Source organism: Sciurus vulgaris (genome assembly GCF_902686455.1).
Source record: "Sciurus vulgaris genome assembly, chromosome: 17".
In the NCBI taxonomy this organism is placed as follows: Eukaryota; Metazoa; Chordata; class Mammalia; order Rodentia; family Sciuridae; genus Sciurus; species Sciurus vulgaris.
Genome location: NC_136478.1, coordinates 26,508,596 through 26,535,725, shown reverse-complemented (window position 1 = coordinate 26,535,725; position 27,130 = coordinate 26,508,596). Strand labels below are relative to the sequence as shown.

The 27,130-nt window shown below is 44.0% G+C and overlaps 1 long non-coding RNA gene across 1 annotated transcript; it reads right to left on the bottom strand.

The window, feature by feature from the left end:
* Nucleotides 1-703: 703 nt before the first annotated feature.
* On the bottom strand, nt 704-24,612 carry LOC306648318. Its single transcript, XR_013760354.1, has 6 exons — nt 24,243-24,612; nt 20,069-20,162; nt 17,887-17,983; nt 16,989-17,083; nt 7,276-10,144; nt 704-1,089 (listed from the first exon to the last, which is right to left on the bottom strand). It is a non-coding gene; the product is annotated as an uncharacterized lncRNA (long non-coding RNA).
* Nucleotides 24,613-27,130: the final 2,518 nt, after the last annotated feature.

Here is a 27,130-nt window from a genome sequence, read left to right as displayed (position 1 = left end):
AATGAGATTCCCACTACCTACAGTCCAGCAAAATCACAGCCAAGGGAACTGGCTTGGCAGAATCAGTGAGGAGAGAGGGAGAAAGAAAGAAAGGAAGGAAGGAAGGAAGGAAGGAAGGAAGGAAGGAAGGAAGGAAGGAAGGAAGGAAGGAAGGAAGGAAGGAAGGAAGGAAGGAAGGAAGGAAGGAAGGAAGGAAGGAAGGAAGGAAGGAAGGAAGGAAGGAAGGAAGGAAGGAAGGAAGCTGAAGTTGAGAAAATTTGGCCAAATTAATTTATGGTGTAAAAAAAACAGAACAGGCGTTGCATTTGTGAGATGGAGGCAGAAATTGCCTAAGAAAGTGAAGGAACTTTCTGGGGTGATGGTAATATCACATATTTGGATAGCAATTTAAGTTATATTTGTGTATACATCTGCCAAAACTCAGCAAATGTATACTTAGGATTTGTTGCCTATCATTTTTGTAAAGTTTATATTAAAAGAAAAAAATTTTAAATATTGAATTTTAAGTAAAGATGTGAATAATGGAGTATTGAGGGAAGTGCCCTAATGCCTGCAATGTATTTTCAAATGCATTAAAAAATAAGATGTGGGGGCTGGGGATACAGCTCAGTTGGTAGAGCGCTTACCTCGCAAGCACAAGGCCCTGGGTTCAATCCCCAGTACTGCAAACAAACAAACAAACAAAAAAAAATAGAGGAAAAATAAGATGGGTTGAACGAATGGATATGTGGATAAATAGGTAGATAGATGTGGCTCCTTAAAATTAAGTTTCTTCTGTTCAAATAACCACTGTGTTTTCTGTCTCCCAAATGGAGCTTCAAGGACTCATCCATTGAGCAGTCATTTCGAAAGGCATGTATAGTCAACCCTCAGGCAGATGAATGGTTCCAGGATCTCTGCAGATACCAAAGTCCAAGGATGTAAGTCCCTTATATTCAATGGCACAGCATTTGCATATAATCTACACAATCCTCTCCTATATTTAATTTTATTTAATTAATTAATTTTTTTGCAGTGCTGGGGATTGAACTCAGGGCCTTGTGCTTGCAAGGCAAGCACTCTACCAACTGAGCTATATCTCTAGTCCTTCTCCTATATTTTATTTTATTTATTTTTTTTTGTAAATTTTTTTTATTGTAAACAAATGGGATACATGTTGTTTCTCTGTACATGGCGTAAAGGCATACCATTTGTGTAATGATAAATTTACATAGAGAAATGTTGTTTGATTCATTCTGTTATTTTTTCCCTTCCCCCCACCCCTCCCACCCCTCTTTACCCTCTATACAGTACTTCCTTCCTCCATACTTGCCCCCCTCCCTAATCCTAACTCTAACCCTAACACTAACCCTTCCCTCTCCCCCATTATGTGTCATCCTCCACTTATTAGCGATATCATTCGTCCTTTGGCTTTTTGAGATTGGCTTATCTCACTTAGCATGATATTCTCCAATTTCATCCATTTGCCTGCAAATGCCATAATTTTATCATTCTTTATGGCTGAGTAATATTCCATTGTATATATATACCACAGTTTCTTTATCCACTCATCAATTGAAGGGCATCTAGGTTGGTTCCACAGTCTGGCTATTGTGAATTGAGCAGCTTTGAACATTGATGTGGCTGTATTTCTGTAGTATGCTGATTTTAAGTCCTTTGGGTATAGGCCAAGGAGTGGGATAGCTGGGTCAAATGGAGGGTCCATTCCAAGTTTTCTAAGGAATCTCCACACTGCTTTCCAGAGTGGCTGCACTAATTTGCAGCCCCACCAGCAATGTATGAGTGTACCTTTCTCCCCACATCCTCGCCAACACCTGTTGTTGCTCGTATTCTTGATAATCGCCATTCTAATTGGGGTGAGATGGAATCTTAGGGTGGTTTTGATTTGCATTTCTCTTATTACTAGAGATGTTGAACATTTTTCCATATGTTTGTTGATTGCTTGTAGATCTTCTTCTGTGAAGTGTCTATTCATTTCCTTAGCCCATTTGTCGACTGGATTATTTGAATTCTTGGAGTAGAGTTTTTTGAGTTCTTTATAGATTCTGGAGATTAGTGCTCTCTCTGAAGTATGATTGGCAAAGATATTCTCCCACTCTGTAGGCTCTTTCTTCGCATTGCTGATAGTTTCCTTTGCTGAGAGAAAGCTTTTTAGTTTGAATCTATCCCAGTTATTGATTCTTTCTTTTATTTCTTGTGCTATGGGAGTCCTGTTAAGGAAGTCTGATCCTAGACCAACAAGGTGAAGATTTGGACCTACTTTTTCTTCTATAATCTGCAGGGTCTCTGGTCTGATTCTGAGGTCCTTAATCCATTTTGAGTTTAGTTTCGTGCATGGTGAGAGATATGGGTTTAGTTTCATTCTGTTGCATATGGATTTCCAATTCTCCCAGCACCATTTGTTGAAGAGGCTATCTTTTCTCCATTGCATATTTTTGGCCCCTTTGTCTAGTATGAGAAAATTGTATTTATTTGGATTTGTGTCCGTGTCCTCTATTCTGTACCATTGATCTACCTGTCTATTTTGGTACCAATACCATGCCGTTTCTGTTACTATTGCTTTGTAGTAGAGTTGAAGATCTGGTATTGCAATACCCCCTGTTTCACTCTTCCTGCTAAGGATTGCTTTAGCTATTCTGGGTTTCTTATTCTTCCAGATGAATTTCATAATTGCTTGCTCTATTTCTGTAAGGTACATCATTGGGATTTTAATTGGAATTGCATTGAATTTGTATAGCACTTTAGGTAGTATGGCCATTTTGACAATATTAATTCTTCCTATCCAAGAACATGGAAGATCTTTCCATCTTCTAAGGTGTTCTTTAATTTCTTTCTTTAGTGTTGCATAGTTCTCATTGTAGAGGTCTTTCACCTCTTTTGTGAGATTGATTCCCAAGTATTTTATTTTTTTCGAGGCTATTGTGAATGGGGTAGTTTTCCTAATTTCTCTTTCTGAAGATTCATCACTTATGTATAAAAATGCGTTGGATTTATGGGCATTGATCTTGTAACCTGCTGCTTTACTGAATTCACTTATGAGTTCTAAGAGTTTTCTGGTGGAATTTCCAGGTTCCTCTAAATATATAATCATGTCATCAGCGAACAGGGATAGTTTGAGTTCTTCTTTTCCAATTCGTATCCCTTTAATTTCTTTGGTTTGTCTAATTGCTCTGGCCAGAGTCTCAAGAACGATGTTGAATAGAAGTGGTGAAAGAGGGCATCCCTGCCTTGTTCCAGTTTTTAGGGGGAATGCTTTCAGTTTTTCACCATTTAGAATGATATTAGCCATGGGCTTAGCATAGATGGCCTTTACAATGTTAAGGAATGTTCCCACTATCACTATTTTTTCTAGTGTTTTGAGCATGAAGGGGTGCTGTATTTTATCAAATGCTTTTTCTGCATCTATTGAAATAATCATGTGATTCTTGACTTTAAGTCTATTAATATGGTGAATTATGTTTATTGATTTCCTGATGTTGAACCAACCTTGCATCCCTGGGATGAAACCCACTTGATCATGGTGCACTATCTTTTTAATATGTTTTTGTATGCGATTTGCTAAAATTTTGTTGAGAATTTTTGCGTCGATGTTCATTAAGGATATTGGTCTGAAATTTTCTTTCCTTGATGAGTCTCTGTCTGGTTTAGGTATCAGTGTGATATTGGCTTCATAGAATGAGTTTGGGAGGGTTCCCTCCTCTTCTATTTCATGGAATACTTTGAGAAGTATTGGAATGAGCTCTTCTTTAAAGATTTTGTAGAACTCGGATGAGAACCCATCTGGTCCTGGACTTTTCTTTTTTGGTAGGCTTTTGATGACTTCTTCTATTTCAGTACTTGAAATTGGTCTATTTAAATTGTGTATGTCGTCCTCGTTCAGTTTAGGCTATTCATATGTCTCTAGAAACCTGTTGATGTCTTTGAAATTTTCTATTTTGTTGGAGTATAGATTTTCAAAATAGCTTCTAATTATGTTTTGTATTTCAATCCTGTCTGTTGTGATATTTCCTTGTTCATTCCGAAGTTTAGTGATTTGGGTTTTCTCTCGTCTTCTCTTTGTTAATGTGGCTAATGGTTTATCAATTTTGTTTATTTTTTCAAAGAACCAACTATTTATTTTGTCAATTTTTTGTATTGTTTCTTTTGTTTCAATTTCATTGATTTCAGCTCTGAGTTTAACTATTTCCTGTCTTCTACTACTTTTGGTGCTGTTCTGTTCTTCTTTTTCTAGGGCTTTGAGCTGTAGTGTTAGGTTGTTTATTTGTTGATTTTTACTTCTTTTATTAAATGTGCTCCATGAAATCAATTTCCCTCTAAGTACTGCTTTCATAGTGTCCCAAAGATTTTGATATGATGTTTCTTTGTTCTCATTTACCTCTAAGAATTTTTTAATTTCCTTCCTAATATCTTCTGTTATCCATTCATCATATAATAGCATATTGTTTAATCTCCAGATGTTGGAATAGTTTCTGTGTTTTACTCTTTCATTTATTTCTAACTTCAATCCATTATGATCTGATAGAATACATGCTAGTGTCTCTATCTTCTTGTATTTGCTAACATTAGCTTTGTGGCATAGTATATGGTCTATTTTAGAGAAGGATCCATGTGCTGCTGAGAAGAAAGTGTATTCGCTCTTGGTTGGATGGTATATTCTATAAATGTCCGTTCAGTCTAAATTATTGATTGTGTTATTGAGATCTATGGTTTCTTTGTTCAATTTTTGTCTGGAAGATCTGTCCAGTGGTGAGAGAGGCGTGTTAAAATCACCTAGTATTATTGTGTTATGGTCTATTTGGTTTCTGAAATTGAGAAGGATTTGTTTGACATACATGGATGAGCCACTGTTTGGGGCATAGATGTTTATGATTGTTATATCTTGCTGATTTATGCTTCCCTTAAGCAGTATGAAATGACCTTCTTTATCCCTTCTGACTAACTTTGGCTTGAAGTCCACATTATCAGAAATGAGGATGGATACTCCAGCTTTTTTGCTGAGTCCATATGCATGGTATGTTTTTCCCCATCCTTTCACCTTTAGTCTATGGGTATCTTTTTCTATGAGGTGAGTCTCTTGCAGGCAACATATTGTTGGATCTTTCTTTTTAATCCAATCTGCTAGTCTATGTCTTTTGATTGATGAATTCAGACCATTAACATTCAGGGTTATTATAGAGATATGATTTGGTTTTCTGGTCATTTGGTTCATTTTTTAAATTTTATTTATTTATTTGTTTGACACAACTTGTTTCCTCCTTTATTTGACAATTCCTTTAGGATAATTCCTCCCTTTGCTGATTTGCTTCTTTGTTTTTCATCTCTTCCTCATGGAATATTTTGCTGAGAATGTTCTGTAATGCTGGCTTTCTTTTTGTAAATTCTTTTAGCTTTTGTTTATCATGGAAGGATTTTATTTCATCGTCAAATTTGAAGGTAAGTTTTGCTGGGTATAAGATTCTTGGTTGGCATCCATTTTCTTTCAGGGCTTGAAAAATGTTGTTCCAGGCCCTTGTAGCTTTTAGGGTCTGGACTGAAAAATCTGTTGATATCCGTATTGGTTTCCCCCTGAATGTAATTTGGTTCTTTTCTCTCACAGCCTTTAAAATTCTGTATTTTGTATGTTAGATATTTTCATTATAATGTGCCTTGATGTGGGTCTGTTGTAATTTTGTGTATTTGGAGTCCTATAAGCCTCTTTAACTTGATTTTCCATTTCATTCTTCAGATTTGGGAAATTTTCTGATATTATTTCATTGAATAAATTGTTCATTCCTTTGGCTTGTTTCTCTAGGCCTTCTTCAATTCCAATAATTCTTAAATTTGGCCTTTTCATGATATCCCATAGTTCTTGTAGATTCTGTTCATGATTTCTTACCATCTTCTCTGTTTGGTCCACTTTGTTTTCAAGGTTAAATATTTTGTCTTCAATGTCTGAGGTTCTGTCTTCCAGGTGTTCTATCCTATTGGATATGCTTTCTATGGAGTTCTTAATTTGGTTTATTGTTTCCTTCATTTCAAGGATTTCTGTTTGGTTTTTTTTCAATATCTCTAACTCTTTATTGAAATGATCTTTTGCTTCCTGTATTTGCTCTTTTAATTGTCGATTGGTGCGATCATTCAATGCTTGCATTTGCTCTTTCATCTCATCATTCAGTGCATGCATTTGCTCTTGCATCTCATCGTTTGCTTCTCTGATCATTTTAATTATGTACATTCTGAACTCCTTTTCTGTCATTTCTTCTGCCATGCTGTCATTGGGTTTTATTGATGTAACATCTAGATTTGTTTGCAGCATTTTCTTTCCTTGTTTTCTCATATTGTTCAGGTATCAGTGGACCGCTGAGATATTGCAGATTTCCTCTATTGACTTACAATGTCCCTGAAGATTTCTATATATATCCCCCCTTAGCCTTCAGTAGGCTGAAGTCTTGGAGGAAGTTGATAATGCGGTGCTCCACAAGGAAGCTGCCTCTCTAGGAGTGGTGGCCTTCCGGTGGGGTATAATCCCTGCTAGTGGGCAGAGGTGCCTCCACTTGTTGACCAATGGTCATCCAAAGGGGACCTAGGCTGCGGGCTGAGGCAAGGCCTGTTTGGGCCTGAGTCTCTGGTTTTACCGTCCTTGTGGGGAAACCTCACCCGGTGGGGAAGTCTCGCTGATCATTTCCCTCCTAGAGGTTCCCCTCAATTTACAGCTACTGCCTGGGCTGGGCTGCCTTCCTCTGCAAAGTTCCCAGGGGCCCGGCCCTACCTCCTGGGCCTGGGAGCCTCACCCTTCGCAGATGAATCTCCTTAGGCTGCCCCTCCTCAGAGAATCTGCCCGCAGGCCTGAAATCTTCGCTCCGCCCTAAGCCTGTCTCTGTGCGGCTCTTCCACCAAGAAGCCTCCTAGATCCTGGGACCCTGCTCTGCACCTAATCGCCTGGCTATGCGGCCCCTCCTCTGAGCAGCCACCTGGGGCCCCGTACAATCGCTCTGAGTCCCAGAGACCCGCCACACGCCTCTTCTTCCAGACAGCCGCCCAGTATTCCGGTGCGGTCACTAGGAGTCCAAGAAACTCACTGCGTGCCTCCACCTCCCACCAACCACCCGTAGCCCTGGGCAATCAATCACTCCGTGTCGAATTGACCCTCCCCGTTCCTCCTCCTTCTCCAGATAACCCCCCGGGTGTTCAGGAGCGGTCGCTCTGAGCGGCTCTGAATCCACGTGACCCATTGAATGGGTCCTCTGGGCAACCGCCCGGAGCTCTGGTGCGGCCACTCAAGTCCAAGCGACCCACCTCCTATATTTTAAATCATCCCTAGATTACTTATAGTACCAAGTACAGTATAAATGACATGAGAATAGTTGTTTTACTCTATTGTATAAGGAATGATGAAAAGTAAAAAGAGTCTTTACAGATTTAACACAGATACAACTTAAAAAAATATGTTCCATCTGTATTGGGTTGAATCCACAGATGTGGAGCCCACTGATGTGGATTTCAAGGGCTGGTTATACTCCCCTACTTAAAACCTGCTGTGGTTTGTGTGCATATTGTTGGGGTATGTTGCCTGGGGTTTATGTGCTGGAGGTTGGCTCCTAATGTGGTGGTGGTAAGAGGTGGGGAAACTTTAGGAGGCGGAGCCTAGTGAAAGGTGATTAGGCCATTGGGGTGTTGCCTTCAGGAGGAATTAATGCTGGCCTCACAGAGTTCGATAGCTCCTTTGAGAATGGTTGTTAATAAAGAGTAAGCCCTGAATCCCTGGCCTGCTGTCTCATCAGTGATCTCTTTCTCTATACTCTCACCACTGTGCCCCTTTCCACCATAACTCCCTCGCCAGAGCCAGCAGTATTATGCTGTTGGACCTGCAGAACCATGAGCTCAATGAAGCTGCTTTCTTATAAACTCATCACCCAGGCTGGGGCTGTGACTCAGGGGAGGGCGCTTGCCTAGCATGTGTGAGGCACTGGGTTCGATTCTCAGCACCATGAATAAATAAACAAAATAACAGTCCATTGACAAATTTTAAAATATTTTTAAAATTTACTCAGCATTTGATATTTTAATAGAGAATACAAAATACAAAATCTTCCAATAGCTTCCCATCTCCAGCCAGATTAACCTCTGACCCATCATTCCAGACTCTTCACCTGCCGCCACCACCCCAGGCGATCTTGCCCATCCTCTTTGCCTAAACTGCCTTCCCTACCTTCTCCACCTGGTAAATCCTGTTCAAGTGTTAGTCACCTGCCCTGTGAAGCCTTCTTTGCCTTCCTTGGCCTCAGACCTCCCCTCTAGGTCCGCCAGTGCCCTCACAGAACTCTGGTCACATTGTCTATTTGTACCACTGTTTCCCTCCAGATAGAACAGCTCAAAGCTGGGGCTCCATTGATTCCTTCTGGAATCCCAGGAGCCTAGAGTACTGCCTGGCACAGGGCAAAACTCTGTCCATGTTTGTTGAATGCAAATGTCTAGAAACAGATCCACCCTATAGTCTGCTTGTAAATTTAAGTCAAGCATGCCCAAGGGTAAACAAAAGTGAAATCTAAGATTTAGCAAACCATTGCATTAACATTTTAAGAACTCAAGATCTGTTCCCTTTTTTTTAAGTTATGGGAAATTATTTTATGAACATAATTATTAGCCTGGGTCTTGTTTTCTCTTTTTGCATAGAGTTCTGCTCATTTTAGAGGAGTCCGCTTCTGTGAGTGGCTTTAACAAGTTCATATAAGTTCATTTAGCAAGTTCATAAAGCCAGACTTGCCTGAAGCTTTGCCTGAAGGATCTTTCTATTGAATGAACTTTTGGGGTATTTTTTTGGCAGTGCTGGGGTTCAAACCCAGGAACTCATGCATGTTAGGCAAGTACTTTACCACTGAGTTACAGCCCCAGCCCATGAACTTAATTTTTAATGATAATAATTCTATTCTTATTTTATTATTAAAATTGTACATTTGTACTGCGGTCCATGGTGCATGCTGGTAATCCCAGTGACTTGGGAGGCAGAAGGATTACAAGGTCAAGGCCAGCCTCAGCAATTTAGCAAGACCCTGTCTCAAAATACACAAAGGGCTGAGAGTGTAGCTCCGGGTTCCAGTGCCTCCTGGATTCAATCCCAATACCAAAAAACAAAAGAAAAGAAAATCACATACTTTGTAAATTAAAAATGCTGGAAAATAAAACAGATAAAAGAACTAAATAAATAACAGATAAAGAACAGATAAAGATGGAACTAAAAATCCCCTTTAAGTCTACCACCCAGATAGAGCCACTCAGCATTTGATGACCTGAATCCTCTAGTAGAAGCCAAGCTGCCTCTTCTATGACGATCCGGTACGTTAGATTTTTCAGGATTTCAGACTGGCCCACTACGCCCTGCCTGACGCCGGAAGTTGACCACAACAGAGAGCCCAGGAGCAGACACCCCAGTCACAAATCATGGGTCTGGATTCTGAAACCCACAGGGCTTGTGAGCCTGCGTTCAAAGAAGAATGAAACATCAGGAAGGATCTGCAGGGAGATCAGTCCAGCAAATGAGTTTTAAAAGCACAGTCGTTTCTGAAAACAGGATTATTAAATTAGCAAAAGGGAGAACACACACAGAGCTGGGCTTCCAAATGTCTTTTTGGAATAATTAACTGCAGGCAGCAGGGATTGAGAACATTCAGAGTGGTGGCAAGGCTGCACACTGGGGGGGTGGCCCTGGCTGTGCAGAAGAGGGTTTGGGGAAGGAAGGGGCTGTCCCAACGAAGCCAGGTATTTCTACCCACAGGAGAAGGCTCTTCAGCAGAGTGGTTAAGGGCACCTGCTTAGAGATGGTGGCCGCAGCCTTTGCTTCACCTTGGATCAGCTGCAACATTGTCAGCAAGCTTCTCAACTGCCCCACGCCTTGGTTTTCTCCTCTCTAAAATGGGGATAACCTAAATTCCTATTTGAAAGGATTGTTGTAACAAATTCATAGACAATTCCAGCTGATGAGCTGTCCACGTGAGCAGTCAAGGCCTGTGGCGATCATTGTGGTCCCTCCTATGATGAACCAGAGGGAAGGGCAGAGGAACAGGCATGCATTCATGAGGGTCACTGCTGATTCCAGGGTAGAATGTCACTGAGCACCACCAAGGTCATGGAAATGATTTGGGACTGTAGGACCAGACTTGCTGATTCACTATAGATGAGAAATTACACTTGTTTTAAAACAGACAACCCCTCTGGAAATAGATTGCTCCTGGGCTGGGGGTGCAGCTCAGTGGTAGAACCCTTGCCTAGCATGCATGAGGCCCTTGGTTCCATGCAGAAAAACATTGCTTCTGCTTAACTAGTTAGATGTTGTTGCAATATTCTGCTTCATAAACCACCCCTATCCTCACCCCAGCAGACACCAATCGCCCACTGTCTCGATAGTACTGGGTACAATGACCAGCATGCCAGCACCGAGGGCTCATGGCTTCCTGGACACTGAGCACACAGATACCTCACTGCCATCAGGGTGAGCAGACCCTTTAAGCAGTGTTCCCAATACTGGAGAACAGCTTGATGCAGATGCAGCTGTGCCTCCAGGAAGGGCATCTGCAGTACAAACGTCAATTGTTCTGGGTCCGTGAATGTAAGGCCCCCCAAAAAGGAAACCCCCCAACTCTGTCCCATGGATGGATGGCAACCCCAATCAACCGCAGGAGGCGTCACTTGATGCAAACCGCAAGAGGTGTTTATTCCAGCGCGCTGGGACCCAACTCCAGGAGTCGAGTCCCTAGCAGAAAATCTTGTAGGTTTATAAAGGCAGAAACCACACATCGGGAGGGGTCACACATGAAAGGGGGAAAAGGGGGAACAAAGCTGCCAGGAAATTTCAAAGGGGGTCTGGGTTTGCTGACAACATGTTTCACAATGTTTTACAACAGGCTGTAGATTCTGGTCAATAGTTTCTGGTAATCCTACTGTTTGAGCACTATCTGGCTATCAGGCTCAATTTACTCTTTCACTCTCTGTTTGGGAACAGAGAACAGCTTTAAGGGCTTTGTTCCCATTACTGGGAGGGAAACCTTAGGGAGTTGAGATAAAACAGACAGCCTAAAAAATGTCCATTCTTTCATTTCCCCATTTTCTTTTCTGGTAAGTTCTAATCATGGAACTTCTGTCTCTATATACTTTTCTCCAAAGCTATTTCCTTGGCGGAGGGACTGGTATTGTTGCCTAAGCATTAGTACCTATACAGCACTTACTCTTTCCCTGATGAAGGTGACTAGGTGATTTCAGGCAGGCAAGAGCCCAGGGGGCGGGTCACCAATTAGCAGCCTCTTGTTTGCAGTCCTTGGTAAACAGTCCTTGATAAAGGCAGGTAAATGTGGTAATCAATGGGCTCCGGAGATCCTTGACATTCCATTCTTCCAGGGGCAGTCTCCAACTTCCAGAGGCAGATGATTTTATGGCCATTTCCTTGATTTGACCCGATCCCCTATTTCTACACTAACTACCTGTTCCCAATTCTGGCTTCATTCCCCCCTTTAGCTTTAGGAACCCATAACTGCTTGTTAAGAAAATGAAAAGGGGCGTCGGTCATTCTGGCTGCTTCGAAGCTGAATGGGGGCAGCGAGGGGCAAGCAGTTTGGAGTTCCTTCTTTTTAAAAAATCGGGTCAATCGAGGGGTCCCAAGAAGAAGCCTGGTTGGGGAAGAGCAGGTTGTAAAGTCATCTGGGGGCGGCTGCTTCTATGATAGAAGAACAAAAAGACATGAGTACTGAAATGAGATTAGCACAAAGTAAATGTTGCAGCATCTGAAACATGCCACTGAGTATCATGAAAATGACAGAAGTTAATCTCTCACCAGGAGGTGGAAGAACTGAGAAATTGTTCCCATAACTAGGCCTAGCAAAGGCTGGAGAGAACAAGGCCTTTATTTGGGGACTTTAACATTGTCATAGATGTCCCCAGAAAATATAGTTAAGCTACTTAATGTCATCTGATTTTGTAAAATATCCCTTTATTGGTATAACCTGTGTTTAGTAGAGATCTCTATACTTCTGTTACTTAGGAATAGATAATCATACTAGCAAACATAGATTAAGTCTACCTGTGTAGCTTAGGAAGGTCTTAAACTGACTAAAAACTTCTGACTCTGGCAGTTTCTCTTGATAGTTATCAGGCACATTTGCTGAAGAATCTTTCTTTCATTTGTAGCTTCCAGCCTTTATTCTAGTGGGCTAATACAAGTGTACATCTTAAGTTACATTTAATTATTATTTCCTTTAAATGCCCAAGAATGGCTATATTTTGGTTTTAACTGTTTTGCTGGGTATCTAAGATCAAGCTGGTCAAATTGACCTGGTTCCTGTCTTGTTAAAGAGTCAGCTGAGTTCCCACAGGGGTCACTCGTACAGAACTTAAGAGCGGTTCCTTAGCTCCACCAGTGACTTTGATTAGGCAGGGTCTCTTGATGAGGTGACTTCCTTTAGAAACATCAAGGGATGTTTCCCCTTTTCCATGACCCTCCTCTGCAGCAGATGCACTGGATAATTTTTCATCCTTTAGTCTCAACAATCTCCTTGATCAGGAGGTTGTGTGACCCAGAGTTGCAACGCTCCTTAGAGAAGTTCTCTTATTCCCTGGGTTCAGGCTAACGTTGAGGGCAAGACCCAAATATGGACTTTTCTTGACCTCTGTATTTAACTCCAATTTCTAAGTTTGATCTTAATTATCCAGCAAGCCAGTCTCACCAGTCATAAATTAAGAGTAATGGGCTTTATTTAATGTCCATAACTTTACAGTTATTTACCCTTTTATCTAACTGGAGTCTGCATTAGTACTGGAAGTTACCACTATCTATTCTATAGGTGATGGCTTATTATCACAAGTTACCTAGGTTGTTTGTTCTTGGAGCAGCTACTTCTGCAAAACATTAACAGGTAACAGTTTTACAAAATGAAATTAGCAAGAGTAAAAATATATTCAGCTTGTATAATAGCTATCTTGAATTTTGATTGAGAACTACATTCTATCCCCTATTTGAGATCACAGTACTTTTACAACAAGAACCAATCTTTTGACTATAACTTTAAATAAGCTGAAGTCTGGCTTATTTTGGAGTCACTCTAACATGCAGTGAGATGGGAGGCAGAGCCTTATCTCAGGTAAGGCAGGGCTCTTTACAGATCTTAAGTGTTCTAATTCTGATGTTGATCTTTGCTTCTTTTCCTTAAATACCATTAAGTAGTTTACATATACTGTTTCCTGAGTCTATATAAACTTTATATTAACACAATTTAACATAGTATCTAAAGCATGAATCAAAGAAAGGCTGAGAGAGCTTTTAACTTTCCTTTTGTGTGATTAAGTGGCAAAATGTTTTCATGTTTCTTTCATATTTCACAATATTAACCTTTAAACAAATCAGACTCTAATGTTTAGAAATACATTTACATTTGAAATTCTTTATCTCAGTGTAAAAAGTAACAAATTTTACACATACCCTATTGATATCAGGTCCTATAATAGAACATTAAATGATAGAAATAAATCCCCAATAAAATTTACTCTTTATAAGTTTAAGATTACCATTACAGACAAGTTTAATCTGGAGAATAGCGAGCTTAATAAATTCCTTGCTTTAAAAACTTGTGGTCCTGAAAAATATGAACACATTTAATATACAACTAGTGACCATTTCACAAATACCTTGACACTTTTATCTTACCAAATTGAGTTTTTAAAGAGAAATGTATACTCTGTAACAAAGTACAATACTCTATAATAGTTGTTTAACCATAATTGTATACACCCCAATTTTTAAGACTAATTGTTCTAAAGAATAAAACTTAATAGACACAAAGAGTAAATTAGTGTTTCAAATCCATGTCATTTTACCATGTCATTCTACCATATAGATTAAACTTTGGTTTATATCAGAACATTAGTATTTCACCTTAGGAAAAACCTTCAATAGTTTTAGCTGTCTCACATATAACCAACTTAGTTACACACAAACTTGTTGAAACTTGCCCTTTACTTACACAGACTTTCTTAGCACTTACTTAGACCCTCATGTATTTCATCAAACAAGCACTTTCTTACCCAGAAACATTTCCTTTTTCCTTTTACTAAATATATTTCCATACCCAGAACCTTTTATTTTCTCTTTCCTATTCGTTGTCCCCTTTTTGTTCACATTCTGAAACAACTCTTATGAAATTTCTGAATTTAGATAAATTACTCTATTTTAATAAGATTAAATATTCTGTTGTTTATAGTACTCTAATTGAAACACAGTTGAAACTTTTGGGACCCTTTGTATATAGAATTGCACTTGTTAGGACATAACTCTTAGTAACCTTGTTTTTAGTTTAGTGATGACACAAAGCAAGTTTAAACCCTTTTATTTACCAACGTATGAAAACACCAATAATGTTTAAGTATGAAACCCCATGGAATTTAAGGAGTTAAAAGTACTCGATGTTATTTAACAATTAGCATTTTAACTTTGTAAATTAATCAGATGTCTCTACAAACACATTAGAGTAATCCCATACATGTTAACTCTAATTCACTTATTCTGTAAAAAACCAAGATATCAGACAAGTGTCCTGAACAGTATTTGCTGTCTCTTCCCTGTTGAAGAAAAGTCCTAGAAACAATTGATATTAGACATTTTATTAACATCAATATTTTATTAGCTTGACCACCTAGAGACTTGCAAGTTATTTTCAAAGACATTTTACTCTTATTAGTTTACCCAATTTGAATCTTTTTAAATCACATGAATTAAAAGTATCTGGATCCATTTTTAAATCTTAATTTTAGGAGCGCTCAGTTTTGATACAGACAAAACATGACATCAGACAGCACAACATACAAATAACACAAAATCAAGCCCTTGTAACTTTATAGGTGAATCTCCATAGCAGTGTAACAGATGTTCAAAAACTCTAGTTGAATAAAAAGTAGAACTGATCAAAAAATCATGAGCTCAAAAAAACATATAATTAAAAATATAGCATTTACTTTGCTGGAGTTTTAAAGACTCTTTTTACCTTTTCTTTCCTTGGCTTTGAGACTGGTCTCCTACTGAGCCTTTAGGCTTCTTTTATTTATATTTCAATGTAAGCCTGGACTGAGATCTGGAAGGATCTAACAGGTTTTAACAGAAACTCTGTGGCTAAGGCATTTTAGCCATCTCATCCGGACAGGTTGGATGTTCATATTATGAGACCTTATTTTTCATTACTTTTGAGACTGAAGCTACTTTGCTAAGTTACCCTTCAGGGCTGTCGGGAGGGGGAGTCCAGAGAAGGAACCTTTGGGGTCCACCCGAGAGTAGCCCGGGCCGAGAACCCCCCAGTTGTTCCAACCCTTCCTCCACCTCCGCCACAAACACACAACAGAACCAGAACCAGATACAGACGGGCGCCAATCTCTGATCCACCAATTGAACCCCATCCGCGCCCTTACCGATGGAGACTACCAGGCGTCCCTGGCTCTCCTTCCACCCTTAGGGCGTCCCCCAGGGCTGCAACCTGTGGCCCCCCAGGCACGTCTGCCGGCCACTGTTCGGCCACTCTCACGAGTCACCGAACGGCTGCCACCGAAACCGAAAGCGCGCTCACAGAACCAGACCAACTAACAAAACACAAGACAAAGACAGACAACTTCGGGGTACCCCTTCTTACCTCCAAGGTCGACTCCGCGGATGAGGGGGGGCCATCTTATCCCGGACAAGCCCCCAAATGTAAGGCCCCCCAAAAAGGAAACCCCCCAACTCTGTCCCATGGATGGATGGCAACTCCAATCAACCGCAGGAGGCGTCACTTGATGCAAACCGCAAGAGGTGTTTATTCCAGCGCGCTGGGACCCAACTCCAGGAGTCGAGTCCCTAGCAGAAAATCTTGTAGGTTTATAAAGGCAGAAACCACACATCGGGAGGGGTCACACATGAAAGGGGGAAAAGGGGGAACAAAGCTGCCAGGAAATTTCAAAGGGGGTCTGGGTTTGCTGACAACATGTTTCACAATGTTTTACAACAGGCTGTAGATTCTGGTCAATAGTTTCTGGTAATCCTACTGTTTGAGCACTATCTGGCTATCAGGCTCAATTTACTCTTTCACTCTCTGTTTGGGAACAGAGAACAGCTTTAAGGGCTTTGTTCCCATTACTGGGAGGGAAACCTTAGGGAGTTGAGATAAAACAGACAGCCTAAAAAATGTCCATTCTTTCATGAACAGTTGTAGTGATTGAAAATTGATCAACAGAGAGGGAGCAATGACTCTGAGTGGGAGGAAGCAGGAGACGGTGTGGCCTGGGGAAGCTCATTCCTTCCATTCTCAGGGTCTTGGGATGGAGGAGAAGGAGCCTAGTGACAAGACTCTGGAAGTGCAAGACTCTTCCCAGAGGCAGCTGGAAAAATCTCCAGCAAGGCGCTTGGTCTCTGCTTTCTCACAGTGGACCACTTACTTTGGAATCATTAGAGACATAGAATGTTGTGTGCCCCTGTCCTACCCAACCAGGTCCCAAGGTCACAACTCAGGGACTTTGTGTGTCACAGGGTCTCCAGAGATTCTAGAGAGGTTGGTCAATCACCCAGAACACGGCAGAGTGGGACTAGGGCTGGGAGGAGAAGGAGCTGTGTGCCTTCTGGTTTTATGAGTAACAACCACCATGCGCCTTAAATCCCAGGGAAGAGGAGCGAGTTCAACCTGAAGGGCAATTTCTGGGATTTTTCAAAGTTTTCACTTTCCTTTCCCAGACTTCCGTGGCCTTGCTGTTGTTTGAAGCAACTGCATTGCTCATTCTGCAGAACTGGGAGGGACCTCACTACTGCCCAGAGGCCCAGGGGTTCTACCTTCCAGCCCTGGGCTTCTCCTCTCCTCCCGGTGCCCTTCCTGCCAGGAGTTTGGGGTCTAACTGGTGCGTTTTTTTCAGCGTCCTCTGTGCCTCAGGCCCTGTGCTGAATGTTTGATCCATACTCTCATTCACTACTCATGTGACTCAATGAGGTAAAAAGGAAATAATGCACAGCAACCTACTCAATGTCACGGGGATCCATAGCTGTGGGCTCCCAGTGGTCTCCAGGGCTCTGCTCCAGGCCTTTACTCTCGATTTAAGTACCTCTTCCCACTCCCTGGCCAGGGAGGAGGGGAGGGGAAAAAGAAGAAGAAAATAGTCCTTACTGGTTACGCTTTTAGCTACAAGACCTAGAAAAGACAACGCAATGTGTTCAACCGCGAGGACGCGAGTCACGCTCTCACATGTAATATGCACTCGCGCCTTCCCCTTGAGCACACCTGCACACACCCCCATCCACACTATCCCAGCCACACACACACCAAGGTGAAGGGATGTGATCCTGGTGTTTGCCGCCACTGCCACCTGGCTAAGGGAGCTGGAGCTTGCCAACCATATCAGTTGGCTTGGCAAGGAGGCAGCCGTGCTCCCAAGGTGGTTCTTGTGGGTGGGGCAAGGGGGCAGGCTGTGCCACCACCAGGAGAAGCTGCGAAGGGGAGGGAGAGCAGGGAGTGAGGCTGGGTGGGGTGGAAGGAGCTGCCCTTGGGCCTCTCTGGGGGACACAGTGAGGTCACAGTTTCTGGCAGGCAGCATCTGGGCTCTGCCGGAGGTGAGTAATGGGCCAGAAATAATGGACCAGGCTGAGGCAGGGGCCAGCTGGCAAAGAGAGCGACCTGGCCTTGGAGGCAGCAGACCCAGGAGGAATCCACTGTCCCCTCCTGCCTCTGAGGGCTGGGGCCTCCCTCACAGCAACTCTGCTTCCCAAAACATAAACAAGGGGACCCCATGCTAGTGACCAGCCACAGCAAGGGCAAGGGAGACAAAGCAGGACGAGGAAGGCCTGACTGAGGTCAAACTGTAGGGGAGGGAAAAATTATTTTTCTAGAGAGGCAGAAGAGCTGAGTGTGATGGTGTGCATACCTGTAATCCCAATGGCTCTGGAGGCTGAGGCAGGATGATCACAAGTTCAAAGCCGCCCTTAGCAACTTGATGAGGCACTAAGCTACTTAATGAGATCCTGTCTCAAATAAAAAATTAAAAAGGGTTGGGGATGTGGCTCAGTGGTTAAGTGCCTCTGGGTTCAGTCCCTGGTACCAAAAATAAATACATAAATAAAACAGAGAGGCAGAAAGCACAGTGGTGAAGAACAGAGACCCAGCAGCCAGCCGGTCTTTGCTGGCACCCAGTTACGGGCTGTGTGAATGGACAAGTGACTTTAACTTTCTGGGCCTTAGTTTCCTCATCTGAAAAAGAGGGGTAGTATAGGACCCAGGTCACAGAGCTGCTACGAGACTGGATAGGTTAAGGATGCTGTCTTGGAATGGAGCCCGGCACAGTGGGGGAGTATATGAGGCTGGCTCTTCCCTCCCTAGGCAGGTGGGCATGGTCATGGCACTTCCAGGAGGGGCTGGTGGTGTGGGGGTCATGGGTCCTGTCTGGCAGAGTTGGGGACTTGATGCATGCTGGCCCTAATGACTATGGAGGCAGGAGGTGTGGAACCCAGAGACAGCATGCAGGCCTGAGGCCATGATGATGACGGGGATGCTGGCGTCCACCTGCCTGGCAGCGGCGCTGGCTCTCTGCCCAGGGTTCCCTTCCCTTGAAGCCCCTTGGGTCATTCTTTGTGACATACCTGGACCAACCTCCAAGTGAATGACGTGGTCTCAGGACCAAACTCTGACCCACCTCGAGATCTCCCAGTGAGGCTCCTGAAGTGTAAATGCAAAACACCCCCAAGCACTTGTGCTGATGTATCTTTCCTGATAACAAGTGGGATGGTTAGAGCAATCGCCCTCGAGTCAGCCATCATGTAATAAGTGACCACTCTGTCTGAGAGGTGATCCTTGGCATGAGAATAGGACACCACGTTTATTTTTATTGTGACTGAAGAAATTACCATGAGTGACTTCAAACACTTTCCCCCCCAATAGTTCTGGAGGTCCTAAGCCTGAAATGAGACCTCCTTTACTGGGCTAAAACCAAGATGTCCAAGCTCATGATCCAGGGTGGAGATGGACTTGCCCCCAGACAATCATTGCACGGGTGAAGGAGGCGGGGTGCCCAGGGACAGCACGCAGGGAGGAGAGTTGAGCCATTCATTTCACTTCTGTGTATCTTTATCCTTTATCTCTAAAATCAGAAAAATAAAGCCACAGCTGACTCTGTAAATGTTGAGATTATCAAATGGGCTGTCTGTAGGTAATGCCCTTAGCACAATGCCTGACCAATAAGTGATAGACCATTAGGATTAATCATGTTCAGTGGGAGCCCGAGAAGAGGAGTTAGAATCCTGGAGGCAGCTGAGGGCTAAACTGATAGCCAAGAGACAAGCAGGATTAGCCAGGGGAAGTGTGGGAAGGGAAAGGAAGAGGCCCCCGGCAGAGAGAATGCACATGCCAAGGCCCTGTGGTGAGCAACCTCCTCAACCTTCATGACACCCCAAAGCCTCACCAGGTCTCTTCCTGCCTCATGTCCATGAGTTATACTCCCTCCTGCGAGGTCTGGAAACCACAGGGGCCCCCTGATTTCTCAGCACCCATTTCCAAGGTGGTGGGATGTCACTGCAACCCCTGAACTGATCATGAGGATCCTTCTGCTCCCACAGCTTTACCTGGAAACATACAATTTATGGTCCTAACAACCACTAATCAATGGGCCCCAACTGGGCACAAAGTCCCAGGCTGGGGCCTCCTCAGTTATCAACCCACTATTTCCTCAGCTTTATCATTAGGTCCATTTAAGAGAGAAAGAGATTCTGCAAGGTTAGGATATGTGCCCAAGGTCACCCCAGTGGTAGGTGGTGGAACCCAGAGCTGTCTGACTCCAAACTGAAAGCTGGACAGGTCAGCAACCTAGGCCTTGGATGGCTCAGCTCCAGGCCTGCAGGATGGACAGTGAGAAAAATGGAATGAGATGGAACCTTAGAAGAAGAGCTTGTTTACCCTAGCGTAGCTTAAGGGGCAGGAAGGACAGGGGTCAGAGCGTTTGTTATAAAGAACACACCCTTCTTTCCCAAGATAAGTTGCAACAGTAGCAAAGCCCAAGAAGAGAAAGGAAAAATTGGTTTAGACACAAGGGAGTATCCCACACCACATGATCCCACCCTCGGCAATAGCTGAGGACATCTGAGTCAGAGCTGCTGCAGGAGCCAGAGGGAGCCTGTCAGCTTCAGTTCCTTGACTGGAGATGATGTTGTGCTGACAAAAAAAAAAAAAAAAAAAATCAGGTTTGAGGTATACACTGGTGGCTCCTGGCCCTGTCATCTTCAAAGTTAGCAAACATCAGGCTAATGGTTTTCTCTTGGGGAGCACTAACCTGTCACCATGTCCAGACTACCTACTTTCTTGTCATTAATTTTTTTTTTTTTTTGTATTGGGACTTGAACACGGGGAGCTTTACCAATGAGCCACTTCCCCAGCCCTTTTTATTTTTTATTTTGAGATAAGGTCTTGCTAATTTGCTTATAGCCTCCCTGAGTTGCTGCAGCTGGTCTCAAACTTGCAATCTTCCTGCCTCCTTCAAGATACCCTCTGTGTCCTTGGAATATCCTACCTGATAACTGTTTCTGTATGTCTTCAGCCTTGGGCTACGCTGAAACAATTTGAGCAGAGAGCTTATGCTAACAGTGAAGGAATAGTGAAGAACTGTTTTAGAATGTTTGAAGTTCTGGGCCACAACCATCAGTTTGACCTTTGGGGGCCTAGAGTAGCTAAGGCTAGTCACATGGGTACTGCATGCCTTATGACTGAATCAAAAAAAAAAAAAAGCCTGGACAGCAAGGCCCGGGTGAGTCTCCCTGGTGGGTAAGTCCTTGCAGGTGTTGTCATAAATCATTACCAGACGAATTAAGTGTGTCCTCCTCTGGCTCCACTGGGAGGGGAAGATTGCAAGCTTGCACGTGGCATTTTCTGGACTTTCCTCATGCACTTTTTCTCTTCTCTGATTATGATCTGTGCCCTTTCACTGCAATAACAGTAAACATGAATACAATGCGTTCTCTGAGTCCTGTGAATCCTCTTAGCAAATTGTCAAGCTTGAGGGTGGTCTTGGGGACTCTTAGCACAAAATCCAAGGTGAGTTCCTCAGTTTCTATTAAAGATGCACCTTTCCAGGCTCGGTGGCACATGCCTGCAATCCCAGCAGCTTGGGTGGCTGAGGCAGGAGGATCACAAGTTCAAAGCCAGCCTCAGCAACTTCGTGAGGCCCTAAGCAACTCAGGGAGACCCTGCATCTAAATAAAATATAAAGAAGGACTGGGAATGTGACTCAGTGGTTGATCCCCTCTGGGTTCAATCCTCAGTACAATAGAGTTACATTCCAATATACCCGTAAATTGAAAATTAGCTGAAAATGCATCTACTGCATCTAATTGAGTGTCAGAGCTTAGCACTTGGGTACTAAAGGATATCAGTGGGTGCCCTCAGGATGGCGTGGCTGGCTGGGAGTTGTTCCTTTCTGCCACCACTCAGCATCCAGAGTTTCACAGCGCTTATTGCCATCCCAGGAAAAGATCAAAATTCAAAGTATGGCTGCTACTAAATGTGAAGTGTCCAAAAATCATAAGTCAAACCATCCAGTTGGGGACTGTCTGTATTTGGAACTTGATTAAAGCCTGTGATTCAACCCAAGTCTGTCTGGTGTGGTGCTGACGTCATGATGGAGAGGTTGTCTTTGGGTGGTCCAGCCCTGGGACCCAGTCCATCCCAAGTCTGGGGAGTGTCACACGCCCAGTTCTGTGGGGAGTGTTAGCTCAGGCCTGGTGCGGGGCTGGGACCATTCATTCAAGAAGCCTGTGCTGCAGAAAGCCGGGCCAGCTGCCCAGCACTGCAAGACGAGGCTCCTCTAGACATGGGGGTTCTCCTAAGGAAGGAGAATGACTTTTCTCAGCCCCAAAGAGCTCATTTTATCTTTTTTTTTTTTTGACAGATTACTATCTGCTGGGAAATCCTACCTCCCTGGACTCACAGGGGAAGCTGTGCATCTGGGCAACCGCTCCAAGCACATGCTCTGGCTGGTAGAAGCAAAAGGATGGAGGAAAGCCTGGAAAGCCCCCCCCAAAATGAGGGGTGACTTTCCTACCTTTCAGAGGAAATTGAGGTATGGGCATCTTAGATCTCCTCCTGGAACACAGCGTAGGCTTTAAGACATTTGCTCCTGAGACTGAGTCTAAATAGTTGTCTATAGGGCTGCCTTAGTTTTTATTTTATTGATTGATTGATTGATCGAGTGATTGTACTAGAGATTTAACAGGAGTGCTCTACCACTGAGCTACCTCCCCAAATCCTTCATTTCTTCCTTTTTTTTTTTTTTTTTTTTTTGGTATAGGGAATTGACCCTTAACCACATCCCTAACCCTTTTTATTTTTTATTTTGAGACCGGGCCTCTCTAAGTTGCTGAGGCTGGCTTTGAACTTGCAATCCTCCTGCCTCAGCCTCCTGAGCTGCTAGGATTACAAGCGGGCACCACGCGCCCAGTTTATTTCTTGTTTTGAGAGAGGATCTCCCTAAACTGTTTAGAGACAATTGAACATGCGTTCCATCTGCCTCAGCCTCACAGGTAGTTGGTATTACAGGCATGCACCACCATGCGTGGCTTGGTTTTACTTTTAATTTTGAAATTATTATAGATTAACAGGAAACTGCAAAAATAGTAGAGAGGTCTGGTGTCCCTTCACACAATTTCCCTCAAAAGTAAGGCTTTATGTAACTCTAGTATAAGATCAAAAACCTCGGACTTTAAGATAAAGATTCGCATAGTTGGAAGATGGGGGCTGGTGACAAGCTCACACCTTCCTATGGGTTCCCCAAAAGAACCTGTGCAGGTGTGAAGAGAATCACAATTTAAGTATGCATTCACTTCTTCCTGAGAGTGGGTGGGCTGGCACTGGCAGGAGGACAGACCACATAGCCAGATAAAGGGAGGCTGCAACATGGCCAATGACAGAAGAATGGACACATCTTCCTTAAATACTCAAAAATATGGGATTGGTTACAATCCCATATTACAATATGTGATGTACATCACATATTACAATATGTGATGCACCCACAAAATAAAGACTGTGCATCTATTTTAATTACACTGAAGAAGAATAATTTTATTAGAGTAAATATAAAGTGCCCCCAAATTGGCTATCTTTAGGCAGTAGAATTATGAGTGATTTTTATTTTTCTGTTTACCTTATAAATGTTGTGCATCTATACATATAACTAGTATAATTTTAAAAATATATCAAATCCCCCTCTTGCCTTGATTTGGCACTAGTTAGGGCTCCCTGTGTTTTCTGTCTTCCAGGGGAGCTGGAGGGGCATCAGCCAAGTGCACTGGAGGGAATCTGCTCTCCTCTGGGATGGGGAAGGGGCAGATGTACCTGGAGTTACCAGAAGAGCAAAGGGCTGGCCTGAGGGACAAGGATCCTTACATGTTCTGAGATAAAGAACCCGTGAAGAACTGCCAATGAATGGTCCTCAGTGGCCAGGCACAGGGAGCAGATAATCTGGTGGCTGGTGAAATTCCAGAGCCAGGAGGAGGCCAGTACTCTCGCCGCCCCCCACCTCCCTGGTGCAGCTTCTGCACCATCTGCTCACGCACATCCAGCCCTTCCACCTCAACCAGACCTTCCCTGAGCTCAGCACAGGGCCTGGCCGGTGTAACATAGAACCAATGGATGGATGGACAGGTGGACAGACAAATGGGAGGGTGTATAGATGGAGCTCTCTCCCAGTCACCCCATTTCCATCTCCACTTGTTGATCTTCTACCTCTCTGAAGGTTCAGGTACCTCTTTCTTCAGCCCTTGCTGAGTCCTCCAGGCCCCCACTGCATTTCATCATAACCTCAATTGCACATCTTAGCAAAGTCTATCTGATACCCACGTTATGGGACTCTGAGCTGATTTTTTCTATTAGTGCATGAATCATAAAGGCAAGGTCAATGCCCTGGCTACCTCTGGTTCTCCAGAGGAACCTACAGTCCCAGGGCTCAGCACCTATGAGGTACTGAATCAATATTATGAAAGAAAAAATCCCCCCCACCCCCCACCCCCACGGGCTGCTTGGCTTCTGGTTGGTGAGTGTAAGGGGATGGGGGGGTTTTCCTGACTCCCCTTCATCTGCTAAGAGAGAAAGATTCCATGGCCCCAGATGCATCTTCACCCCCAAACCCATCAGCTAGTTCTTTTGATTTGCTCCCAGTCATGGTCACGAGAGGACCAGGGGACGGTAGAGGGATGGTGTGACTCAGCCCAATTCATCACCACAATGGAAAAACCCAGTCACCTGCCCTCCTGGCAGGAGGACTGGAGCTGCCTCTGCATCTGGAAGGGCAGCAAGCCACACGGTTTTCAAGGTCCTTTTGTCTTTCACCTGCTGGGGAAAAAAATCAAAGAGTAAAGCATGAAGAAGCCGTAGTGGTTGGCGCTGAGGATTTATGGCATGGTGCGAATCTCAGCGACCATGTGTCCCTTCATGCCAGGCCCTGAGTTAAGCATCCACGTGCTTCATCTTGTTTCACAAGCCCATTGTTATCCAAAGTGGGCAATGGTCACTCTTGCCACCAGCATCCGACATGGCCCTCCTCTGACGCAGTGGGAGCCCACCTGCTGCTAGAGAATCCGAAAGCACCTCTTCCCTGCTTTCCTTGCAGCTGTGTTGGGCTCCTCCAATCGGAAGTCCCACTCTGCACGTGAATTAGAAACTGGTGGCTGGAGGAAGCCAAGACCACAGGGAATCCATTCTTGTGAGGACAGCAGCAGTGGCAGCAGAACTACCTCTCATCTCACGGCCAGCCGCTGTCCAGATGCCAGTGTCCCTCGTAGGCAGCACCAGCTGTAGCACTCGTACCCAGGGGTGGTAGGGGTGGTTCTAACACTGGATGAAGGCTGCAGCGTCAGACCCGGCCCCTGACATCCGGGGTGGGGGGGCTGCCGTACCCTCCTTTAAAGTCCTTTTCTGCTTAAATCAGCTGAAATAGACTTCTTTATTTTTTAAAAATATTTTTAATTGTAGATGGACATAATACCTTTATTTTATTTATTTAGTTTTTAATGTGGTGCTGAGGATCGAACCCAGTGCCTCACGTGCACTAGGCAAGCACTCCACCACGGAGCCCCAGCCCCAGCCCAGGCCCCTGTTTCTTGCAGCTAACAGCCTGACAAATTAACTGAGTGCACAGAGGGAGAGGGGAAGGCTCTTCAGAAAGGCTGCGTCTCACCTCCAGCCTAGGTGCAGGTCAGCCAGACTTCTGCACCGTTTGCAAGGCAGCTTCATATAAAGTATCTTTTGAGGAGTTGAAAGCAAGGCCCCTTATCAAGGGCCCCTGATCTCAGGCAACAACTTGATCCTCTGCAGTGTTCTGCATTCCTGTGTTAAAAAAAAAACCACCATCCATGCTGCCCCAAGCAGCATGCGTCCTCCACAGAGAGCTGAAGATGAAGCAAGTTGCATCACTGGGACTGCATCTTGCCCTTCGGTCGACTCAGCAGTGACCCTTTGTGCCTGGCATGACTGACTCCCCCAGAACAGCCAGGCTGCCTATTCCTGGAACACCTGGGTTGATGCACTAACCCCTGGGCCTCTTCTGTTTCTTCATTGCCTAGTCAGCCTCTGCTTTTAGGGGTTCAGATCTGAAACCTAACCCATCGGAATGCTTGGGTTCACAAATTATCCAAGCCTAATAGAATGTCTACACTAGATGGAGGCTATCACAGGTGCTGTTCCTCACACAAACAGACATGTCATAGTGTTGAAGCTCTTACCAGGCAGCCTTTTATGTCTTCTGGGGCCTGTGTTCCTCCAAGGAATTTGGAACAGGCAAGGCCTCAGGAATTATCTCACTAGAACATCAACAATTAATTTTATCCAATAACTAGATCCTTGAAAAGGATAGCGTTCAGGAAAGCCTAAAGGAATTTTTAATGCAGTCATGTCAATTTCACCACCAACAACAATAATGACCATATATTGAACACTTACCACATGTTTCTGGCATTATAGCAAGCATTTTCTTCACTTTGCATCACTTAATTCCTAAAAGAATACTCTGAGGTCAGCGTCATTCCAATTTCATGGACAAGGACCTGGAGGATGCCAAACAACACACAGACTGGAAATTGTAGACCCAGCCCATGTTCCCATGGATTAGCTCTGACTTCAATGTACAAAACTGAAGCCTAGTGAAAGGAAGACGTTTCAGAGATGGAAGTTCAGTCTGGCCACTGAACTCCTCCTAACCCCTTTACAAAGGGGGAAAGTGAGGCAGAGATTTCCCCAAGGTACAGAAGCTGTATGCTGCCTCCTGTGAGTTTATATGCTGCACCCCAAACTGGCAAAGCTGTTACCCAAGCACGGATGTGTACCTCATCTGGAACCACTAAAATCTTCACAGGTCCTCAACTGGAAGGTGCATTAATTCACCAGGGCCACAGTCACTGCCACCACAGTGGCTGCAGGTACCCAGAGCTGAGGGAAAACCAGAACCGACAAACAGGGCTCAGATAGGTCACCAAAGGGAGAGAGGTGCTGTAGGATCCTCTTGTAAGATCCTCTTGACCTTCTGCCCCATCACCATTCAGGATCCCTAGGATGACCTAGTCCAACACTTTTTGCACCCCAAAGGACTGGAATCCAGGAAAGGGCAGAACCATGCCCAAAGTTACTATTAGAGCCTGACTAGAACTTGGGTCTTCAGGAGCCCTCATCCTGAGACGTCTGGCCCAGATAAATTTTGGAGGGTCATCAGACCTCCATACTCCCTACAGGTGGATTCCATCCAGGGTCTCTGGCCCTCGCTCTCTCTCTGGGGTCAAGGGCAGTTCCCACCGGGCCCAGGCAGGATGAGGCAAAGATGACTGGTCTCCCTGTTCCCTCTCCCTCAGGTAATGTCAGGTGAATTGAGAACAGGACCAGGCCATACATTCTGGGTGGGACCCTCAGAAACCAGACAGAACACCTTTGTCCAAACCCTTCTGCAAGGAAACTATGGAGCTCTGAAAACCAAGGGAAGATGCCCCAAAGAACTCTCAGACCCTGCTTCTTCCTGACCCTCCAGGGCTTTTCTCCAATGGTTCCCAGGCGGCAGCGGGTGGAGCCGAGCGACAGGGGTGGGGAGGGGGAGTGGCGGCGGGATGTGGGGAGTCTCTACAGGGCCGTGAGTTCAAACAAAGACT